Source organism: Ambystoma mexicanum, chromosome 5q (genome assembly GCF_040938575.1).
Source record: "Ambystoma mexicanum isolate Mex_15411 chromosome 5q, UKY_AmexF1_1, whole genome shotgun sequence".
Classification (NCBI taxonomy): Eukaryota; Metazoa; Chordata; class Amphibia; order Caudata; family Ambystomatidae; genus Ambystoma; species Ambystoma mexicanum.
In genome coordinates, this window is record NC_090933.1 from 791,158,979 (window position 1) to 791,184,003 (window position 25,025).

Consider the following 25,025-nt stretch of genomic DNA (forward strand, 5'->3'; position numbering starts at 1 on the left):
CACATAATAACTATTTGTTCGTTAACAACAATAACAATAGCATTAAGAACAATAAACACATAATCAACAGCTGATATAAAAAAATTTGATACACAGATAATAATAAATCAAATTTTCAGAATAAAGTATAAAATCAGAAATAAACAGTATTATCATTTTTTTTCCTCAAGTGCCAAGCAAACTTAAACCTATTGAGGAATGCTATACATATTTGCAGGTATAATCGCATCCAGATCGTGAGATAGGCAGATGTTTATCATATGCCAGTAACTGATCCCACGGTGGCATGTCTTACTTAGCCTTACAGTGCATACATTATTCAAATCAAAGGGCCCAGCTTTAGTTCAATTTTTAGCCATATGCTGTTTAGGGCTATGAACAAGTGCATGTTGCAGATGTTAGTACAATACAGCCAGAATGACATTTCACTAATGGTTTGAATATTGTGAACAAACTCAGCAAGATGTGATGTTATTGTACTGGTTAATGTCAAGCATTCCGTAAGGCGATGTTTCACTGTCTCCAGGCATTCAGGTGTTTTGCAGAGGCGACAAATTCGTTCATGGACAGGGATGTTTTCTCGTGGTCCCAGGTTACATAAAGTGGGTAGTTGTTGTAGTCTGAACAGGATGATAAAACGTCTGAGCCTTTTCGTCGGACAAAGGTTCAAATATGCTTGAGGTTTCATAAAAGTGTACAATCTATACTTAATGAATTGGTAGCTCTTCAGAGTGCTCAAATGTGCAAAATTCTCATGCCAGTCCCAAAGGTCCACCCTTTTGCTGAGTGCCTTTTGGGCTTCCTTAGTATATACTACCCCTCTATGTACCCAACCTATGTCCGCAAAGAATTCTGACATCAATTTGAATAGGGGTGAGGTGGTATATTTTTTGGTCACTTCCTGGTGGTGGATTAGCGCAACCATTAGTCATCTTTAGGTAGAGACCGGCTCTCTTTTTGAGGACAATAGCTTTCAGTGATGGGAGGCCTATTTCAAGTCTGATTCAGGCCATGGGCAAGACTGGAGACAATCCTAATATCCTACACCAAAATTTGCCTTCCATCACTTGAAGCCAGGCTAAATCAAATGAGAGAAGAGCATCAAAACCATAAGTGATCATGGGGACAAACACTTGGATATAGAGGTGACGCGTCCCCCAGAGCGTATAGCGGCCCTGCTTATTGGAGAAAGCAGCAATCAGTGCAGTGGCTTGCGCTGCCCTGGTTTTGCGTCCTTGTCTACAGTGCCGGTAGTCGCCCTTTGGCTCTATTTCAATTCCGAGGTAGCGATAGGAGAGTGCATAAGGTATAATGATTTCACCCACCATCAAGTTGACTCAGGAAGCCCTTTTACCAGTGAATCTGAGTACTTTCTAGGGATGGAATCAAAGGGAGCCTTAAAATCGATGTATAGAGCATACAGAGGAGGCTGCCCCTTACAGAGTGCCCGAGTGCGGAAAATATCCATCACCATAAGGTTATGTGATGTGGAGAAGTCCCTCCAAAATCCACACTGGAATTTACTAACAGGCCGATTCATGGAATTAATGTGTGCAGAAAATTCCGGCGCAGAGGTGCCAAAACGTGCGAATCGCAGTGCAAGTGCGAAAATCGCAGGGAAACCAGTGCACATCGATTCATGGAAGACCGTGCGTGAGAAAAATTTTGGATGTGCGCGGCCACAGCAAAATCGCACATAGCGCGGCAAACATAACAAAAGTAGGCGGAACACGGGGCGTAACACTTGGAATGGGGAACAACGCGTGAAAATATGGGCGTCACGGGGGAAGTACAGGAGGCAAATGCACGGAACGCCCACACACTCGCCTACAACTCGTATTCATGGAATCGAATAGGGCAAACCAGCACACGGGCAAAGACGCGCACAGGGAAAAACAAGTCCGCCACAAGAAAGCAGGCGGTAGCGTCCCTGTGCCTGAAATAAATGTGCGCCAAAATGTGCGCTAACAAGAAGCACCTATATACAGCTATGATGAATGATCCATATTGTGGCCCTCTAGAACAAATGAGGTGCAAAGGGGTACGCGACAAACACAGACACCCGCTGTGTGAAAAATAGCGTGTGCGTGTATTTCAGGGTGAGCGGGAAGTTCCACACACGATTGGCCTGGGTACATATATTTCGGGGTGCGTGGGAAGTTCCACACGCGATTGTCCTTGGTACGTGTATTTCGGGGTGCGCGTGAAGTTTCACACGCGATTTCAGCAGGGTACGTGTATTCGAAGGTGCGCGGGAAGTTTCACATGCAAATTTGCAGGGTACGTGTATTTCGGGGTGCGCGTGAAATTCCACACGCGATTTCAGCAGGGTATGTGTAGTTCGGGTGCGCGTGAAGTTCCACACGCGATTTCAGCAGGGTACGTGTACTTCGGGTGCGCGTGAATTTCCACACGCAATTTCAGCAGGTGGTGCCGGGGAGTTCTACACGTGAATTGGCTGTGTGGGTCCTCCCAGATGTTACCTCTACATCCTCCACAGCCCCTGCAGGCAGCCCACACCACAGGGGACTACCCTGCACCCCTGCACATGTCCCGCAGGCAGCCCATCCACCATGGCCATGCCCCCCAGCCAACCCACAAGTCACCTTGAACTACTGCCCACCAACGCATGTCTCCCAGCACCCCCACCCCCGAGCATCCAGGGGCACCCTCCACCAGGCCCCCACTCATGTCCAACTCATGTCTCCCTGCACCCCCACCCCTCAGCAGTCAGGGGCACCCTCCACCAGGCCCCCACTCATGTTTCCCTGCACCCCCACCCCCCAGCATCCAGGGGCACCCTCCACCAGGCCCCCACTCATGTCCCCCTGCACCTCCACCCCCCAGCATCCAGGGGCACCTGCCAGCAGGCCCCCACTCATGTCCAACTCATGTCCCCCTGCACGCCCACCCCTCAGCACTGTGGGGCACCTGCCAGCAGGCCCCCACTCATGTCCAACTCATGTCTCCCAGCACCCCCACCCCCCAGCATCCAGGGGCACCCTCCACCAGGCCCCCACTCATGTCCCCCTGTTAGGCGGAAACCTGTGCAGTTCCCTCTGGGACCACTGCAAAAGATGTAGGACTACAGGTGTTTGGCAGTAAACCCACTTGGTAGCAGTCTGTACCACACAGATTCACTTGGTAGCTGTGGCTGAGCAGTCAGACTTCCCTCAAGAAGAGTTAGGCAGTATGTGGAGTATACAAAATAGGGCAATTTACACAGTAGAACAAGCAAACACGGAACAAGGCTTCGGTTTAAAGATATATAGGTATTTATTTATAACAACACATCTATGGAAAACACTCTGGCACTAATACGGCAAACAACTTCAATCATAATTACTATAAGTAGATCAATCCCCCTAACAATAGTTCGACAAGTCTAGGTTCAACGGCATCACTTATTTGCAGACAGAGGTGAATGCTTTAACCTAGATGGCACTCTAGTATTTAGTTAGGACGGGAGAGAAAATAAGGCAGGTTATGAAATCAACTCGATACCAACACTTTTACAAACAAATGCAAGGCAAGTAAGGCATGGTCTACTGTGGATCGCAAAGTTCAGAGGCCAGGCCCACTCGGAGAGAGGCAAGGCGATATGTCCCAAAAAGTATCACAGTGGAAATGCACTTCGAGTCTTTGTTTCAAATTGTTATAGAAAGATTGGACCAGTTCAGAACAGAAAGTTAAGAAAGCATAGAGGCGACCCAATGGAGAGGCGAGGATTAAGAAACCTCACGCTAACCGGCAAAAAGGGAAGCCAGGCGGACACGGTACCTTGTTTGTGGAGAGACAGCTCCGGCGGGGGCAGTTGTTCCTGGTGGTGGATGCAGGTCGGGGCTTTGCCAAGAGAAGAGATGATCTCGCCGTCCAAAGAAAGTTGAAGATCGTTGCACAACCAGGGAAGAGACCAGCCGCGGAGTGCTCCTTCACAAGGCACCACGTTTTGGTCGCGGTACAGGGGTAGTGGCTATCCGGTTGCAGGGGTGCTCTGCACGGGCAATTCGACCACTATGTCTTGGAACGAAGAAAAAGCAAAGGGGACTGGTTGTTCCCACCAGTCAGGGGAAGAAGACTCTCCGGCCGGGAGATCTCCTCTGTCGTCGGGAAGTGGTGAGTCGGTTCAGCAGGGCTCCACCAGAGGTGTCGTCGTTGCAGGTTGGCTCAGCATTACCCTCGTCGGATTCTTAGGTCCTGTGGCGACTTCTGAAGATCCAGTCAGAAAAGCCCTGCTTAAATGCAGAAAACCCCCATTCATTCAGCCTAGCTGTCAGTCAAAACACGCTAAGTGGTGAGCGAGGTGGCTCACCACTTGGGCCAATCACACCAGAGTGCGACTTGAGTTGGCAAGGCAATCCCCTCCCACATCCCCTGTTTTACCCAGACAGAATGGCACCACTTTGGAGGGCCTCTGTTCAGAAGCCCGCCAAAAGTGGAACAAAGGGCTCAACCTTTGGTTTAGGAGTCACAGAGACGAACACAGACGCCATTTTAAAAACCGAGTTCTGGCAGAATATACCAACCGATAGATTTATTTAAGATAAATAAACCGGTGGTATGTTAGAGATTAACGAGAAAAACTATTAACCTCCAACAATGGGAAGAATCCCATAGGGTTATATTCGGGGTCGAATATAACAAGTAGTTTCCACTGCCACCAACCAAAACTCAACGAGGGGGGACGGGACAGTGCCCCCTCGAATAACAGACCTAGGAGTAATCGAATTACCCCTACTAGTACGTCCACAATAGGATGGTTTGTACTAGTTCTGTTAGTAAATTTAGGTCTAGTAAAGCCAATGGTGACTTTACATGCCCGGGGAGACAGTAGTCAGTCCCCGGGTATGGAGTCTATGGTGGGGATCCTCTAGGATGCCCCAGTGTTACGGCACGGAGGGTGCGGTGTAACACACATAGCAAAACATATGAGACCCTATGGAGTAAAAGACCCCATAGCCCATAGAACACATTGACATTCAAAGGAATTACACACATTCACCTCCAAGAGTGGGAGAAAAAGAGTCTCACTGTTGGCAGGATGGAAAAAAACAAACTCCAGAAATCCAGCAAAGCTGCTGGGGGACTCACTTGGTTAGGAAATTCAGCCTAAATAGAGAATTCTCCCTAACACCCCCTGCACCACCACCCCCCAGCAGTCAGGGGCACCCTCCACCAGGCCCCCACTCATGTCTCCCAGCACCCCCACCCCTCAGCAGTGCAGGGCACCTGCCAGCAGGCCCCCACTCATGTTCAACTCATGTCTCCCAGCACCCCCACCCCCCAGCATCCAGGGGCACTCTCCACCAGGCCCCCACTCATGTCCCCCTGCACCCCCACCCCCCAGCAGTGCAGGGCACCTGCCAGCAGGCCCCCACTCATGTCTCCCAGCACCCCCACCCCCAGCAGTGCAGGGCACCTGCTAGCAGGCCCCCACTCATGTCCAACTCATGTCTCCCAGCACCCCCACCCCCCAGCATCCAGGGGCACCCTCCACCAGGCCCCCACTCATGTCTCCCAGCACTCCCACCCCCCAGGAGTGCAGGGCACCTGCCAGCAGGGCCCCACTCATGTCTCCCAGCACCACCACCCCCAGCAGTGCAGGGCACCTGCCAACAGGCCCCCACTCATGTCCAACTCATGTCTCCCAGCATACCCACCCCCCAGCATCCAGGGGCACCCTCCACCAGGCCCCCACTCATGTCTCCCAGCACCCCCACCCCCCAGCAGTTCAGGGCACCTGCCAGCAGGCCCCCACTCATGTCCAACTCATGTCTCCCAGCATACCCACCCCCCAGCATCCAGGGGCACCCTCCACCAAGTCCCCACTCATGTCCCCCTGCACCCCCACCCCCCAGCATCCAGGGGCACCTGCCAGCAGGCCCCCACTCATGTCCAACTCATGTCCCCTTGCACCCCCACCCCCCAGCACTGTGGGGCACCTGCCAGCAGGCCCCAACTCATGTCCAACTCATGTCTCCCAGCACCCCCACCCCACAGCATCCAGGGGCACCCACCACCAGGCCCCCACTGTCCCCCTGCACCATCAACTCCCAGCATCCAGGGGCACCCTCCACCAGGCCCCCACTCATGTCTCCCAGCACCCCCACCCCCCAGCAGTGCGATTGGCCTGGGTACGTGTATTTTAGGAGTGCGCGAGTAGTTTTACACATGATTTCAGCAAGGTACGTGTATTACGGGTTCGCGTGAACTTCCACATGCGATATCAGCAGGGTACGTGTATTGCAGGGTTCGCGTGAACTTCCACACGCGACTGGGCCTGGGAGAGTGGTGTACGTGTATTCCTGGGGTGGGCGGGAAGATTTACACGCGACTGGGCCTGGGAGAGCGTGTTACATGTATTCCTGGGGTGGGCGGGAAGATTTACACGGTCGCCTACAACGCACCAAAAAAGACGGTCCAATCCGGAAACACGTACGCCAGCATGAAGCAGGCGCACGTCGACTCGCAGGAATCAGGCGTACGTCGACCCGCGCAGCATAAAAGTGTGCGCAAACAACAAACAAGCTCAGACGCCTGGATGAATATACCGTTCCTAGCAGCAGTGGCCGTGGTATACCCCAGGAGGAGGAGGAGGATAGTCAGGGCCAGAATCTTTACACCCAGAACCAGCCTTTTTGGTATGCCTGATGACCAGGTGTATGGGAGGTACAGGTTTCCAACTAACATAATACTCGACCTGGTAAGTGAGTGGGAGGATGACCTCACATCACCCACCCTGTGCTCCCAAGCACTCAGCCCCCTGGAGAAGGTCCTCAATGTACTGCACTTCTTGGCTACCGTATCATTTCTGCGGACAAGTGCCATAGTGGGGGGGTGTCACAGGCCACGGTGCCTACACCAGGTGTTGACCATCATCACTGCACGCCCATCAGTCCGCAGGCACATATACCTGCCCAGAACACCTGCAGAAAGGCAGGCTGTCATCCAGGATTTATACAGGGTGGCACAATTCCCCAAAGTGCTAGGTGCCATTGTTTGCACCCATGAGGCTCTACGTCCCCCCAGGGCATCTGAGCACATCTATAGAAACCGCAAGCACTGGCATTCCATCAACGTCCAGGTAGTATGTGATACCAAGGGAATCATCACCTCAGTATATGCCAACTATCCAGGGTCCTCCCACGACAGCTTCATTTACAGGATGTCAACCTTAAACCCGGGACATGGAAGCTGGGCGGCATGGCGATGCATGGCTGCTTGGTGAGTATAAATGCCACTGCACATGCATGCATGTAAGATACAGAGTAATGTCACTACCCCACTAATGATACCCATCACCACCTCCCCAGGGGACAGTGCCTACCCTCTGAGCACCCACATGATGACGCCAATTCGGAACCCCATCACGCCTCCCGAGGAAAGATACAACACAGCCCATATTTCAACCCGGGGCATAGTGGAGCGCACAGTCGGAGTGCTCAAGTCACGCTTTTGCTCCCTTGACCATTCTGGCAGGCAGCTGTTATACGCTCCCCCAGTAGTGTGCAGGATCATAGTGGCAGCATGTGTCCTGCACAATGTTGCAACACGCCAGGGCCTGGCTGTGGACATGGTGGTGCCCCCACATCCCCAAACACATGCACGCCCGCTGCGCAATGGAGGGGAAAGGGCACGGGGTGAGGCAGCCCGTACGCAGCTGGTGGCTAATTACGTCACATAGAAATCACACCCCTGTGGAGTGCACACAGCCCTGGCACATACCATCTGACAATCAATGATGACTCAATCTGACAATGATGATGAATGAAGGGACAGTCAACTGTCAGAATCATAGCAGCCTGAGATTGTTCACCTGAAAGTGTCACAATGTGTGCATCCCTACCTACACAAACACCACCAATGCAGTGTCATCAAAAGACACACTTCTATGCAGCAAAAATGAATACCCACTTGCAAAATACAACATGAGAACAGTGCCATGTCATCCAACCCCTCCCCGGCACCGCCACACAATACACCATGGCATGTCATGCTATGTGAGAGCAAACTAAGTAATCCCCACAACATGACACAAGTGTCACAAAGTACAGTGTCCCTAATGGAAACTGGCCACACATGAAATGCTCACGGTAATGCAGGACCAACAACACACATTACCAAATATTTAGCAATAATACAAATCACCTACACAACCTCAAACCTACTATAAACATGACAGTATGGATTTAAAAAAAATGGTAGTCTCACTACCTGATAATGCCAGCACTTCGACCACTTCCAACTGTACAGTGTTAGTGCCACGCAAAAGTGTAGTTGCACTGCTTACAACTTGGACTCGATTTCCAAAGTAGACTGCCTTGTGAAGACATGAGTAATGGAACTGCAGATTAGGAGGATGAGATGGATGCAGAGGCACATATCAATACACCATGCAGTATACAATACAACAACAATATGCACTAGGAATGTATACACAGTATTGACTACAGACTGCCCACACAGCAAATGGGAGTCCAACGTCACTGTGTAAGTCAATGTCACTTGGGCACACCCTTTGCAAGCCCATGGAAATGGGAAGCAGGAGGGGTGTGTTTCACACAAACCCAAGCATCTAACCCAAATTCAGGACAAGCCTGCATGTGCCCAGCCACAATACAGTGTATGCCCACGGGAGCCACACAATGCAACACACTGTAAAAAAAATCAAAAATCAAAAATCAAAAATCAAAAATCAAAAATCAAAAATCAAAAATCAAAAATGGCCATGTATGGGCCAGGAGGGTGGGGGAGGCCACCAAGGAGGTCCGGGGACGGGGTGCACACCAAAACCCAACTGTGTGGATTTTGGGAAAAAAAAAACACCTCCATGGGCTCATGGCCTGCACTGCTACTCTATTGTGAGAGAATCGCTGCTGTCGCTCTCCTCACCCTCTGCAGCTGCATCAGGAGGTGGTCGTACTGTGGGAGGCAGCCCACGCAAAGCTCTAGTCTGGTCCTCCATGGCATCAAGCATGCGGGTGTGGAAGGTCTGGTTCTGGAGGATAATCGTGCGGAGGTCCTCATGCAACAACTCACGGGATGCCCGGACCTCCTCCCGAGTTCCCTGCATCTCAGCTGAGAGCGTACGTGTGAGCCGCTCCAGCTGCTGTTCTGTCCTCGTGACAGTTGAAGCCTCAAGCTCAACAAGAGTCACCCTGAGCTGACGGAGTTACACCCTCAGGGCTTCCCTGTGGCCCTGGGTCTCAATAGAAATGGCTTCCCGCAGAGTCTCCAGTGCCGCCCGTCTGTCCCTGTTGGATGCCAACATGTCCTCCCTGTGTGACTGGCAAATGGAGTCTGTTGCCTGCTGTCGTTGTTCCATCAGCCTTTCTTGGGGGACAATGGAAGTGGCCACCCTATCCATGGCCTGAGCCATCATCTCAGATGATGCTGCCTGTTGGTTTGCCATACCGTATATGGATTGCTCCCATGCGGCATTGCCAGGTGGCGTACGGCCACCGCATCGGCGGGCACCACACCTGTCTGGGGCAAGGTGAAATGCGCCTTGCTGTGCCGGCACTGCCTGAGGCTGCAGGACTGCATTCCCCCTCTGATCTGCTGGCCCAGGAACAGGATCAGATGTTGCGGAGTGTGACCCTGCATCCGTAACCACCAAAGGCGGACCTACCAACACTGACATCCCCATTGAGGGTTCTACCCCTGGTGCAGGTGGGTTGGACAGTACAGAATCCCTCCCAGAAACACTTACCTGCGACGGCACATAGGTCTCATCATCCAAATCAATGAATAGAGCTCGGGGGAGGTGCACCCAGAGACACCCCTTGAGAGAACGGTCTGCAGTGCCGCCAGTCTGTCCCTGTTGGACGCCAACATGTCCTCCCTGTGTGACTGGCAAATTGAGTCTGTTGCCTGCTTTAGTTGTTCCATCAGCCTTTCTTGGGGGACAATGGAAGTGGCCACCCTATCCATGGCCTGAGCCATCATCTCAGATGATGCTGCCTGTTGGTTTGCCATACCGTATATGGATTGCTCCCATGTGGTATTACCAGGTGGCGTACGGCCACCGCGTCGGCGGGCACCACACCTGTCTGGGGCAAGGCGAACTGCGCCTTGCTGTGCCGGCACTGCCTGAGGCTGCAGGACTGCATTCCCCCTCTGATCTGCTGGCCCAGGAACAGGATCAGATGTTGCGGAGTGTGACCCTGCATCCGTAACACCAAAGGCGGACCTACCAACACTGACATCCCCATTGAGGGTTCTACCCCTGGTGCAGGTGGGTTGGACAGTACAGAATCCCTCCCAGAAACACTTACCTGTGACGGCACATAGGTCTCATCATCCGAATCGACACCTGAATAGAGCTCTGGGGAGGTGCACCCAGAGACACCCCTTGAGAGAATGGTCTGCAGCAAGTGTGGGTTCTCACCCACCACCACACCACGTCCCTCACTGGTGCCCGGTCGGGCCTGAGACCCCTCCTGTGTCTGCACCATCTCCACAACCCCGGCAATATCAAGTGCGTCATCCCCTACAAAGACATGAAAGAAAAGAAATGGGAACAGGCATTAGCACCATGGCCCACAATTAGGGCTGAGAAGCAACAGAACCAGTACTTCATTGACACATGTCCCACATGACTATAACCCTCCCATGCATGCACCGTCACTGCGTATGAAGGGGAGGCAAATGGCACACCAAGATGGAAGACCAACACATTTGCTGCATGCTGGCTAGCAGTGCCATCACACATTGGCCTGTGATTGGCATGTCCAATACACATACATGACACATGCCATCACACAGATGGCATGTACCCTAGCCATGTCACACATGTGACAATAGGACTGAGAAATGCCTAGTGAAAGTGGTGGAATGCAAACAATCAGCCTGAATGAACACAGAATAATACGCAACAATGTTGTGGCAAGATGACACTTCAAGGTCAACTGGCGTGATGTTGGGCTAAATGTCTACTGTTGCCAGAAGGGATACTGCAATACCCAAATCCTGGTGCGCAGAATGTATTGGATGAAGCACATGGGTGACCCAAACCACTCAGGCACACACACCCTCACCTGGCGCTCAATCAGAAGCCCTCACACACACACCATGCACATGGATGACACACACATGCATGTGCACTCACCGGACAATGCCTCGTAATCTGGCAGGTCTCCCACGCCTTGGATCTGTCCCTCTGTGACGTAGGTCCCAGCAACATACTCATGTGGAGTGAGTTCAATGTCCTCTGCTGGAGACCCACCTCCAGTCACTAGAGTAGCGGCATGACTTGAGGCCAGCTTTTTATTTGCCCTGCGCTTCAGGTCATTCCAGCGCTTGTAGCAATCATTAGCTGTGCGCCTCACGAATCCAAGGGCACTTATGATGTCCGCGATGGTCTGCCAGTGTGCCCGACGTTGTGCAGGTGTGGTCTTGCATCCTGCAGTAATCACCATTTCGTGGTCATGTGCGGACACATACTCCACAAGTGCATCAAGTTCGGCCTGATTGAAGCTGGGCTTCCTTGGCGGGCCGGACTGTGTAGCCGTGTCTGGGGCATCAGCCTGTACTGGACGAGCACTCTTCCTCTTCCGCTTGGAAGGTGGTGGGGATCCTGAGTGTCCTACGCTGCTCTGGATACCAGGGGCAGGAGCCCCGGTGGACTGTTGACTAGGGGTGTGGGAATGAACACTCACCATGGGACTTGGTGCAGGCATTAGTGTTAGGCGGAAACCTGTGCAGTTCCCTCTGGGACCACTGCAAAAGATTTAGGACTGCAGGTGTTTGGCGGTGAACCCACTTGGTAGCAGTCTGTACCACACAGATTCACTTGGTAGCTGTGGCTGAGCAGTCAGACTTCCCTCAAGAAGAGTTGAGCAGTAGGAGGAGTATACAAAATAGGGCAATTCTTCCCAGCAAGACAAGCAAACACGCAACGAGGCTTAGTGTAAAGATATTAAGGTATTTATTTATAACGAAACATCTATTAAAAACACTATGGCACTTTCACGGCAAACAAATCAAACACAATTACTCTACGGAGAAGAAACGATCAATCCCCCTAGCAATATTTCGACAAGTCTAGGTTCTACCGGCACCACTTATTTACAGACAGAGGTGTATACCTCAACCTAGATGGCACTCCAATATTAGTTAGGACGGGAGAGAAAAAGATAGGCAGGTTACGAAATCAACACAGTTCAATACTTCACGACTAAAACGCACGGCAAGAAGGCAAGAACCACAATAGATCATAAAGTTCAGAGGCCAGGCCCACTCGGAGAGAGGCAAGGCGATATGTCCCAAAAAGTCTCTAGTGGAGATGCATTCAAGTCTTTGTAGCAAATTGTTATCGGCAGATTGAACCAGTTCAGAACAATAAATGAGAAAAGCTTGGAGGCAACCCAACGGAAAGGAGAGGATTAAGACACCTCACTAGAACCGATCGAAAGGAAAGCCAGGCGGACACGGTACCTTGTTGTGGAGGGCAGCTCCGGCGGGGGCAGTTGTTCCTGGTGGTGGATGCACGTCGGGTCTTTGCCAAGAGTAGAGATGTTCTCGTCGTCGAAGAAAAGTGAAGCCCGGTGCACCACCAGGGAGAGACCAGCCTCAGAGTGCTCCGTCACAAGGCACCACCTTTTGGTCGCAGTACAGGGGTAGGGGCTATCCGGTTGCCGAGGTGCGCTGCACGGGCAATTCGACCACTGCGTCCTGAGGCGAATAAAAAGCAAAGGGGACTGGTTGTTCCCACCAGTCAGGGGAAGAGACTCTCCGGCAGGGAGATCTCCTCTGTCGTCGGGAAGTGGTGAGTCGGCTCAGCAGGGTTCCACCGGAGGTGTCGTCGTTGCAGGTCAGCTCAGCGTTACCCTCGTCGGATTTTTTGGTCCTGTGGCGACTTCTGAAGATCCAGTCCCAAAAGCCCTGCTTTTATGCAGAAAACCCCCATTCATTCAGCCTAGCTGTCAATCAAGACATGCTAAGTGGTGAGCGGGGAGGCTCACCACTTGGGCCAATCACTCCAGAGTGCGACCGGAGTTGGCAAGGCAACTTGGTCCAGGGTGCCTAAACCCCCTCCACACCCCTGTGGTAACCCAGACAGAATGGCACCACTTTGGAGGGTCTCTGTACAGAGCCCGCCAAAAGTGGAACAAAGGGCTCGACCTTTGGTTTAGGAGTCACAGAGACGAACACAGACGCCATTTTACAAACCGAGTTCTGGCAGAAAATACCATCCGATAACTTATTTAAGATAAGTATACCGGTGGTACGTTAGAGATTAACGAGAAAAAGTATCAATCTCCAACAATGGGACGAATCCCATAGGGTTAGGTTCGGGGTCGAACATAACAAGTAGTTTCCACTGCCACCAGCCAAAACTCGGCGAGGGGGGACGGGACAGTGCCCCCTCGAGTAACAGATCCAGGAGTAATCGAATTACCCCTACTAGTACGCCCACAATAAGATGGTTTGTACTAGTTCTGTTAGTAAATTTAGGTCTAGTAAAGCCAATGGTGACTTTACATGCCCGGGGAGACAGTAGTCAGTCCCTGGGTATGGAGTCTATGGTGGGGGTCCGCTAGGACGCCCCAGTGTTACGGCACATAGGGTGCGGTGTAACACACATAGAAAAATATATGAGACCCTATGGAGTTAAAGACCCCATAGCCCATAGAACACATTGGCATTCAAAGGAATTACACACATACATGTCCAAGAGTGGGAGAAAAAGAGTCTCACTCTTGGCAGGAGGGAAAAAGACAAACTACCGAAATCCAGCAAAGCTGCTGGGGGACTCACTAGGTTAGGAAATTCAGCCTAAACAGAGAATTCTCCCTAAAAATTATCTGAAGTGTGATGTAGCCAGGGGGAACATCAGCAGGATGGACTGGGACCGACACTGTCCTGGCTGGGAGACTCAGAGCTGGGGTGGATGGAGCCGCAGCTGCCCCTGCAGCCTCCCCACCCTGCCTACTCGGGGCAGCAGATGACATAGCTGCCCCTGATCCATGTGGCCTGGTGACACCAACGTGCACCGCCACACGTGGCCTAGACCTGCTGACCTGGAAGTCAGCCATGGAGTCACCCTGTGCCAGGTCTGGTGCCACAATGGGCTGGTCCAACAAGGGCTGAGCAGGGATGGGTTCAGCCACGTTACTCTCAACCAGGGGGGGGGTGGGTGTCCCTGACTGGTTATCCACACATGGGGGGATAGGGGCACTCTGCAAGTCCCGGCCACGTCCCCTACCATATCCACCACGCTCACCTCTTGAGGCTCGGCCACCTTTGCCACCCTTACCACGTGCTCGCCTCCCATTGATGTTGTTGTGCGTATGGGAGTTGCAGTAAACTATTGTCCTGGGCAATTGGGGCTCAAAGGGGTAGGGTACTAGATGGAATTCGTACCCTAGTGCTCTAGCAAGGCTGTATGTGAACCCTGGGGGAAGATGACGGGTCACGCAATGCACAGGCACCCCAAAAAAGGGAGATAATGTGCACGCAACCCCTCCTAGACCACGTACGTGGAAAAATAAACCTGCACTACGCTGTGGCACCCAGAAACACAAAAATGAACGTATGCGTATCACACGCAGCCTAGAATGACCTCTGAAGGGGTACGCGACACATGGGGCAAGCACAGATGTTAAATACGTGCGCGACTCACCATCTGCCTGGAAAAATAGCGTGAAAAAGACGCGCGTGTGCGCGTTGGCAACACCCCCGCCAAAAGAAGAATTGTACGGTGTTGAGGAGACAGGACAACAGAAGAAGTGAATGCTGTTTGAGGAAACAGGCCCAGGAAAAAGACAAAAAGAGAAAAAGCTGTCAGAGGTAACAGGGAGTACGAACTTGGAACGCTGTGTAGTAAATCGCGTGTGAACCGACAAGAAGTACAGATTTCACCCACTCGCTCTCCACGAAAAGCACGTACAAGGAAATGGCGTTCTACACGTACCTTTTAAACATGCCCACACGTCCAGCGTCACTTTCGTGTGTACGTGCTCAGGCCCTATCCTCCAATTACACGAGCTGACACTCTGATGTGCAGTCATTGGACGTGTAACATGCACCCGTGTACAGGGAAACGCCCGCGCACGCACGTTACAGACGCGCATACGCGGTGAGGCTCTTTCCACCAATTACACGCTTGTCTGACGTGCTTATTTTTCTACGCGCCATGGAAAATACACGTGCGTGTAACGTCATAGACGCGCCTACACACTGGGGGCGTTTGGGTCAATGAATTTGCGTACGTGTGCTGACGCACTTACGAGCTAAGGACCTTTCCTCGAATTACACGCAGACGTGCTGGATTATCACGTGCAAAATCGCTCCGTATCAAGCTGGCCACCCGTAAGCACACGGAAGACCACGCTCCTGCCCAGAAGGCCGAATTACTGCCCCCCAGAGCCCCGAGCATGCTCCCACCTGCCATCTGCTGCTGCCTGACTGCCTGCTGCCCACGTGACCTGCCATTTGCTGCCTGCACATCAGCCAGGGGTGCTGTTGCTGTGACCAACCCTGCTGCAACCGAAGACTCCCGACTGGGATTCCATCGCTCCACAGACCAGCCCCAGGACCCAGTTGCCCACCCACTCCTGCCTCTGCGGTTGTCATGTCGGGCACTGCAACATCTGGCACCACTGGCAACCCCCGGCCAGAGAGGCAGAGGGGCACCAGCTTCAGTGCCACCGAAGTTGGTGTCCTGGTGGAGCAAGTCCTGGGGCAGTATGATGCCCTCTTCGGAAGTTTGCGCGCCGACAAGGAAGGACGGACTCGGATCTGGACGGACATCGTGAGTGCCATCAGCGCGGAGGGGGTGGCAGTTCGACTATTCCATCATGTCAAGACGCACTGGGAGGACTTCAGGTCCAGGGCCCTGAACAAGGCCCGGCGCCTCTTGAAGGCAGTGGATGCTAAGGGGCGCCGGGACCACTTGTCGGAAGATCAGATGAGGGTCCTAGAACGCATATCTCCACGTCCAGGTCCTTGAGACCCAGACCCGTCTGGAGTTGAGCGGTAAGTGTACATGCATCCTGATTGTAAGCTGTGCGTGTGGTGGTGTGCCAGTAGTGTGCAGGTTGAACATTTGTTTTTATGGGGCCAAGTATGGGGGGGTGTACAGGGCTGTGAGGCTAACACATGCGAGGGCTCTCATGGGTGAGACATGGATGGTGCTTGTGTGTGTAGGCTTGCATGCCAAATGCAGATGTGTGGGCACACATGTTTGAATGAATGTGTATGTAAGTAGGCATGTTCATGATGTCACACATGGATGTTGGTTTCAGATGCATGTATCTGTACTGTGTACATGTGCATGTGTGTGTATTTGACAAGGGTGCAACAGTGATGCAACATGGATGCATGTGACACCGGGATGTGGAAGACTGATCTGCAGATGTGACATGGATGCCGATCTCAACACTGCGACAGTTGGCAGAGGTGTACACATGCATGCAAGTATGGTGGTGTGTCCGCATGTGTAGTGCACTCCCTGTGTTGCATGTGATGTCTGGCTCACCTTTGCCTGCTCATGCTGTTGTATGTGTATGGATGGTGCTGGCTGTTGCGATATGGCTGTGGTATGGCTCATGTGTGCGAGTTGAAATGATATGTGTGTTGGCGATTGTGATGCCATGTCTGAGGTTTGCCAATGCCACTCATGTACAACTGTCATGTGTGTATGTGTCCATTGTACAGTGCCCTGATGCCTGTGTTTTATTTCTCCCTGTCTGCAGTGTCAACTGATGAAGAGGGCAGAGAAGGTGCTGTGGAGCACAGCGGCAGGGATTGCACCGCCAGCCGGAGACGCAAGGCCCGGCTCCCCTCCCAGGTTGTCATCTGGTCAGGGAGTGAGGAGTCCGGTGCCGTGTCCCAGGCCGCAGCTGCCGGGGGGAGGTCCAAGAGGCGGAGGTCGGAGTTGGACTCCTCAGAAGCAGAAGGGGCAGCTGGGACCCCACAGGGCCCAACGGGGGAAGATGGCGCGAAGTCATCCAGGTTGGTGGGGGGTTTGGTGGAGGAGGAGGCTGTGCAAGCGACAGAGACGGGGTCTGGAGGTGGGGATTCCACTGGTGCTAGCGGTGCAGTGCAGGACCAGGGACAGGAGGCAGCACAGGCCGCCACGGAGGTACCTGTGTGCAATCCTGTTCCTGATCCTGTCACTGCATCATCTTGCACCAGCAGGGATGCCTACGTCCAGACCCGTTTTCAGGCAGGGGATGAGCTTACAACAACTGGCCTTCCTCTGCCTGCGGACGTGGCTATCCAGGTATGGGTTGAGCCTGTCCTGACTGGTGTGGCGTTGCGTCAACGGGCCATGCAAGGTGACCTGCAGTCTTTTCATGAGGAGACTGCATGTCATCTCGAATGGCTCGTTGACTGCGTCCGCCTACTGGGACAGGTACCCCCAGGCTGGATTCCTCCGTTTGCTGGAACTTGTTCCGACCCCCTCCTTAACTGAACACCCTATGCGCCAGTCGTCCTACGTGCCATCTTTCCACCCATTTGTCACCTGGGTGCCCTGTGGAGCTGCCTCTGACGGTGCGGCCAGGCTGGTGGAGGACATATCCCTGCCACAGTCGGGAGTCGGATGTCCAGCAGGGGTGGCCACATCAACGACTGCACCCCGGCCGGTGGAGGATGTGCAGGCAGCAGGAGCCAGGGCACGGGCACAGGCACAGCAGCAGCAGCAACGAGGTGGGAGCCATGATGGCTCGGGGCCTTCGACATCGGAGGGGCAGGCATCGGCCGGAGGGCAGGAGGACCCAGGACGGGAACTGTCTTCCATGTGGCAGCGGTTGGGCCACGCCATAGATGCGAAGCGGCAGCGGGTGGAAGAGGCACGGCCCACGATGGTCAGGGCGGAGAACTCCATGCGGAGGGCCCTGAGGCGGGCTGAGTGCCTCGAGGCAATCTGCAGGGAGTTGGAGGAGAACATGTCGTCATCCCTGCAGACCCTCAGAGCCATGGAAGAGGACCGACACCGGGACATTGAGAAGGAGTTCGATGATGCCCTGGCCCGGAACATCCAGAAGTGAGCCGTCAGACTAGCCCGCTGCCCTTGTAAATAGTTCTTTAGTGTTAAGTTTCCTTTCGGTTTTGTTTTGTTTTGGGGCGCTTGGACACTGCCCCAACTTCTTGTATATAGTTCTTCATTAGGTAGGATTTTATTTTATAGGTTTCATTTAAAGGATTGGGCACATGGACCCTGGATGTTCACTTTGTACATAGTTTGACAATGGATTTGGATTGTTGATTTTTTTTTTCCCATGGATCAATGTTTTTTTATTATTTTTGCACCTTGGATTTATTTTCTCAGACTGACACTTTGGAGACTTGCTTTTGGATTGCTTTTCATTTGGATTGCATACATCTTTTTCATTTATTGGACATGCTGGATTTCATTTATTATTTCCATTTTCATCTGTTCCATTTCATTGCCTTGCTTTTCTGTTTAATACATTATCATTTGGTACTTCAATGTGTGGTATTCTCTCTTTGGTTTCATGCATGTCACAATGTGTGTTTTATCATTCACATGCTGTCATTGTGTGGGTTTGACGGATATATGTTGATGTGCAGACTAGCCATTTGGGATGCATCATGTGCTGGTGATTTCTTTGTGGGGTGGATGTCATACCTGGTGGTGTGTTCCGGCTGGGGTGGCGTAGGCAGTGTATTGAGGGGGTATGGGGGCCATGATTATGGATCGTCATGAGGTGTTGGGGGACATGTATGGGGGCCTGCTGGCAGGTGCCCCACAGTGCTGGGGGGTGGAGGTGCAGGGGGACATGAGTTGGACATGAGTGGGGGCCTGCTGGCAGGTGCCCTGCACTGCTGTGGGGTGGGGGTGCTTGGAGACATGAATGGGGGCCTGGTGGAGGGTGCCCCTGAATGCTGGGGGGTGGGGGTGCTGGGAGACATGAGTTGGACATGAGTGGGGGCCTGGTGGAGGGTGCCCCTGGATGCTGGGGGGTGGTGGTGCAGGGGGACATGAGTGGGGGCCTGCTGGCAGGTGCCCTGCACTACTGGGGGGTGAGGGTGCTGGGAGACATGAGTGGGGGCCTGGTGGAGGGTGCCCCTGACTGCTGGGGGGTGGGGGTGCTGGGAGACATGAGTTGGACATGAGTGGGGGCCTGGTGGAGGGTGCCCCTGGATGCTGGGGGTGGTGGTGAAGGGGGACACAAGTGGGGGCCTGCTGGCAGGTGCCCTGCACTGCTGGGGGGTGGGGGTGCAGGGGGACATGAGTGGGGGCCTGGTGGAGGATGCCCCTGGATGCCGGGGGGTGTGGGTGCAGGGGGACATGAGTTGGACATGAGTGGGGGCATGGTGGAGGGTACCCCTGGATGCTGGGGATTGGGGGTGCAGGGGGACATGAGTTGGACATGAGTGGGGGCCTGGTGGAGGGTGCCCCTGGATACTGGGAGGGGTAGGGGTGCAGGGGGACATGAGTGGGGGCCTGCTGGCAAGTGCCCTGCACTGCTGGGGGGTGGGGGTGCTGGGGGACATGAGTGGGGGCCTGGTGGAGGGTGCCCCTGGATGCTGGGGGGTGGGGGTGCAGGGGGACATGAGTTGGACATGAGTGGGGGCATGGTGGAGGGTGCCCCAGGATGCTGGTGGTGGGGGTACAGGGGGACATGAGTTGGACATGAGTGGGGGCCTGCTGGAGGGTGCCCCTGGATGCTGGGGGGTGGGTGTGCAGGGGGACATGATTTGGACATGAGTGGGGGCCTGCTGGCAGGTGCCCTGCACTGCTGGGGGGTGGGGGTGCTGGGAGACATGAGTGGGGGCCTGGTGGAGGGTGCCCCTGGATGCTGGGGGGTGGTGGTGCAGGGGGACATGAGTGGGGGCCTGCTGGCAGGTGCCCTGCACTGCTGGGGGGTGGGGGTGCAGGGAGACATGAGTGGGGCCCTGGTGGAGGGTGCCCCTGGATGCTGGGGGTGGTGGTGCAGGGGGACATCAGGGGGGGCCTGCTGGCAGGTGCCCTGCACTGCTGGGGGGTGGGGGTGCTAGGAGGCATGAGTGGGGGCCTGGTGGAGGGTGCCCCTGGATGCTGGGGGGTGGTGGTGCAGGGTGACATGAGTGGGGGCCTGCTGGCAGGTGCCCTACACTGCTGGGGGGTGGGGGTGCAGGGGGCCATGAGTGGGGGCCTGGTGGAGGGTGCCCCTGGATGCTGGGGGGTGGAGGTGCAGGGGGACATGAGTTGGACATGAGTGGGGCATGGTGGAGGGTGCCCCTGGATGCTGGGGGGTGGGGGTGCAGGGGGACATGAGGTGGACATGAGTGGGGGCCTGGTGGCAGGTGCCCTGCACTGCTGGGGGTGGGGGTGCTGGGAGACATGAGTGGGGGGCTGCTGGCAGGTGCCCTGCACTGCTGGGGGGTGGGGGTGCAGGGGGACATGATTGGGGGCCTGGTGGAGGGTGCCCCTGGATGCTGGGGGGTGGGGGTGCAGGGGGACACGAGTTGGACATGAGTGGGGGCATGGTGGAGGGTGCCCCTGGATAAAGGGGGTGGGGGTGCAGGGGGACATGAGTTGGACATGAGTGGGGGCCTGGTGGAGGGTGCCCCTGGATGCTGGGGGGTGGGGGTGCAGGGGGACATGAGTTGGACATGAGTGGGGGCCTGCTGGCAGGTGCCCTGCACTGCTGGGGGTGGGGGTGCTGGGAGACATGAGTGGGGGCCTGCTGGCAGGTGCCCTGCACTGCTGGGGGGTGGGGGTGCTGGGAGAAATGAGTGGGGGCCTGGTGGAGGGTGCCCCTGGATGCTGGGGGGTGGGGTGCAGGGGGACACGAGTTGGACATGAGTGGGGGCATGGTGGAGGGTGCCCCTGGATGCTGGGAGGTGGAGGTGCAGGGGGACATGAGTTGGACATGAGTGGGGCATGGTGGTGGGTGCCCCTGGATGCTGGGGGGTGGGGGTGCAGGGGGACATGAGGTGGACATGAGTGGGGGCCTGGTGGCAGGTGCCCTGCACTGCTGGGGGTGGGGGTGCTGGGAGACATGAGTGGGGGCCTGCTGGCAGGTGCCCTGCACTGCTGGGGGGTGGGGGTGCAGGGGGACATGATTGGGGGCCTGGTGGAGGGTGCCCCTGGATGCTGGGGGGTGGGGGTGCAGGGGGACACGAGTTGGACATGAGTGGGGGCATGGTGGAGGGTGCCCCTGGATAAAGGGGGTGGGGGTGCAGGGGGACATGAGTTGGACATGAGTGGGGGCCTGGTGGAGGGTGCCCCTGGATGCTGGGGGGTGGGGGTGCAGGGGGACATGAGTTGGACATGAGTGGGGGCCTGCTGGCAGGTGCCCTGCACTGCTGGGGGTGGGGGTGCTGGGAGACATGAGTGGGGGCCTGCTGGCAGGTGCCCTGCACTGCTGGGGGGTGGGGGTGCTGGGAGAAATGAGTGGGGGCCTGGTGGAGGGTGCCCCTGGATGCTGGGGGGTGGTGGTGCAGGGGGACATGAGTGGGGGCCTGCTGGCAAGTGCCCTGCACTGCTGGGGGGTGGGGGTGCAGGGGGACATGAGTAGGGGCCTGGTGGAGGGTGCCCCTGGATGCTGGGGGGTTGGGGTGCAGGGGGACGAGTTGGACATGAGTGGGGGCATGGTGGAAGGTGCCCCTGGATTCTGGGGGGTGGGGTGCAGGGGGACATGAGTTGGACATGAGTGGGGGCCTGGTGGAGGGTGCCCCAGGATGCTGGGGGGTGGAGGTGCAGGGGGACATGAGTTGGACATGAGTGGGGCATGGTGGAGGGTGCCCCTGGATGCTGGGGGGTGGGGGTGCAGGGGGACATGAGGTGGACATGAGTGGGGGCCTGGTGGCAGGTGCCCTGCACTGCTGGGGGTGGGGGTGCTGGGAGACATGAGTGGGGGCCTGGTGGAGGGTGCCCCTGGATGCTGGGGGGTGGAGGTGCAGGGGGACATGAGTTGGACATGAGTGGGGCATGGTGGAGGGTGCCCCTGGATGCTGGGGGGTGGGGGTGCAGGGGGACATGAGGTGGACATGAGTGGGGGCCTGGTGGCAGGTGCCCTGCACTGCTGGGGGTGGGGGTGCTGGGAGACATGAGTGGGGGCCTGCTGGCAGGTGCCCTGCACTGCTGGGGGGTGGGGGTGCAGGGGGACATGATTGGGGGCCTGGTGGAGGGTGCCCCTGGATGCTGGGGGGTGGGGGTGCAGGGGGACACGAGTTGGACATGAGTGGGGGCATGGTGGAGGGTGCCCCTGGATAAAGGGGGTGGGGGTGCAGGGGGACATGCGTTGGACATGAGTGGGGGCCTGGTGGAGGGTGCCCCTGGATGCTGGGGGGTGGGGGTGCAGGGGGACATGAGTTGGACATGAGTGGGGGCCTGCTGGCAGGTGCCCTGCACTGCTGGGGGTGGGGGTGCTGGGAGACATGAGTGAGGGCCTGCTGGCAGGTGCCCTGCACTGCTGGGGGGTGGGGGTGCTGGGAGAAATGAGTGGGGGCCTGGTGGAGGGTGCCCCTGGATGCTGGGGGGTGGTGGTGCAGGGGGACATGAGTGGGGGCCTGCTGGCAAGTGCCCTGCACTGCTGGGGGGTGGGGGTGCATGGGGACATGAGTAGGGGCCTGGTGGAGGGTGCCCCTGGATGCTGGGGGGTTGGGGTGCAGGGGGACGAGTTGGACATGAGTGGGGGCATGGTGGAAGGTGCCCCTGGATTCTGGGGGGTGGGGTGCAGGGGGACATGAGTTGGACATGAGTGGGGGCCTGGTGGAGGGTGCCCCGGGATGCTGGGGGGTGGTGGTGCAGGTGGACATGAGTGGGGGCCTGCTGGCAGGTGCCCTGCACTGCTAGGGGGTGGGGGTGCAGGGGGACATGAGTGGGGGCTTGGTGGAGGGTGCCCTTGGATGCTGGGGGGTGGGGGTGCAGGGGGACATGAGTTGGACATGATTGGGGGCATGGTGGAGGGTGCCCCTGGATGCTGGGGTGTGAGGGTGCAGGGGGACATGAGTTGGACATGAGTGGGGGCCTGGTGGAGGGTGCCCCTGGATGCTGGGGGGTGGGGGTGCAGGGGGACATGAGTTGGACATGAGTGGGGGCCTGCTGGCAGGTGCCCTGCACTGCTGGGGGTGGGGGTGCTGGGAGACATGAGTGGGGGCCTGCTGGCAGGTGCCCTGCACTGCTGGGGGGTGGGGGTGCTGGGAGAAATGAGTGGGGGCCTGGTGGAGGGTGCCCCTGGATGCTGGGGGGTGGTGGTGCAGGGGGACATGAGTGGGGGCCTGCTGGCAAGTGCCCTGCACTGCTGGGGGGTGGGGGTGCAGGGGGACATGAGTAGGGGCCTGGTGGAGGGTGCCCCTGGATGCTGGGGGGTTGGGGTGCAGGGGGACGAGTTGGACATGAGTGGGGGCATGGTGGAAGGTGCCCCTGGATTCTGGGGGGTGGGGTGCAGGGGGACATGAGTTGGACATGAGTGGGGGCCTGGTGGAGGGTGCCCCGGGATGCTGGGGGGTGGTGGTGCAGGTGGACATGAGTGGGGGCCTGCTGGCAGGTGCCCTGCACTGCTAGGGGGTGGGGGTGCAGGGGGACATGAGTGGGGGCTTGGTGGAGGGTGCCCTTGGATGCTGGGGGGTGGGGGTGCAGGGGGACATGAGTTGGACATGATTGGGGGCATGGTGGAGGGTGCCCCTGGATGCTGGGGTGTGAGGGTGCAGGGGGACATGAGTTGGACATGGGTGGGGGCCTGGTGGAGGGTGCCCCTGGATGCTGGGGGGTGGGGGTGCTGGGAGACATGCGTTGTTGATCAGTAGTGCAAGGTGACATGTGGCTTGGCTGGGGGGCATGTCCATGGTCGATGGGCTGCCTGCTGGACATGAGCAGGGGTGCAGGGTAGTCCCCTGTGGTGTGGGCTGCCTGCAGGGGCCGTGGAGGGTGTAGAGGGAACACCTGGGAGGACCCACACGGCCAATTCACATGTAGTACTCCCCGGAACCCCTGAAATACACGTACCCTGCTGAATTCGCATGTGAAACTTCCCGCGCACCCCGAAATACACGTACCTTGCAGGATTCGCGTGTGAAACTTCACGTGCACCCCGAAATACACGTACCCAGGGCAATCGCGTGTGGAACTTCCCGCGCACCCGTGAAATACACGTACCCTGCTGAATTCGCGTGTGAAACTTCACGTGCACCCCGAAATACACGTACCCAGGCCAATCGCGTGTATATCTTCCCGCGCAACCCGAAATACACGTGCCCTGATGGAATCGCGTGTGACACTTCACGCGCACCCCTGAAATACACGTACCCTGTTGGGATTGCGTGTGAAACTTCCCGCGAACCCCTGAAATACACGTTCCCCGCTTGGCGTTTGCTGTTTGGCAGCCCTGTAAACTGGTCCAGGGTTAGCACAGACATTTGCAATGAATTGGGGATTTTGATAGATTTTCCTTGCGCGAGGGCGTAACTGGCGCTGCTGCAGGGTCGCTGCGCCACTCTGCGCCACGGCTGGTTTTGGAGGCTAATATCCATGAATACGCTGTGCGATGAAATGGATTTTATCGCACGCGGCTGGTGCAGTGTATTGCACGGGGACACTGTGCGCCAGACGCATGCGCCACTTTTGTGAGAAATTCTATGAATTACCCTGTAAGTATGTTGTTCTCATCAACCCATTTCTGTACTTCGCTTAACAATAATGAAGCAAAAAGTTTACCTGTGATATCTAGCATAGAGAGGAGCCTATAGTTGTTGGGATCGGCAGGGTTACCCTTTTTGAAGATGGGGATAAGAATGGCAGATTGCCAAATAGAGGGATTCTCCCCTGCACTAGGATCTTTTTAAACAGTACGGTGAGTAGCTCCGCCCAAAATTCCGGGTAATTCATGATAACCACATTAGCTAACCCATTAGGTCCAGGTGCTCTTGAGGACTTAAGAGCTATTATTTTATTCAGAATGATCCCAGGGGATACTTCAAATGGCGGGGAAATAGGGGCCTTATTTGAGGATGAGATATACTGATCGGTCACCCCTAAATGACATCCTTCCAAGTATTTGATCCAAGTCTCCTCACTAATGGGATTGGTAAATTGGACTTTACCATTCTTCCCAGTCTTGTTC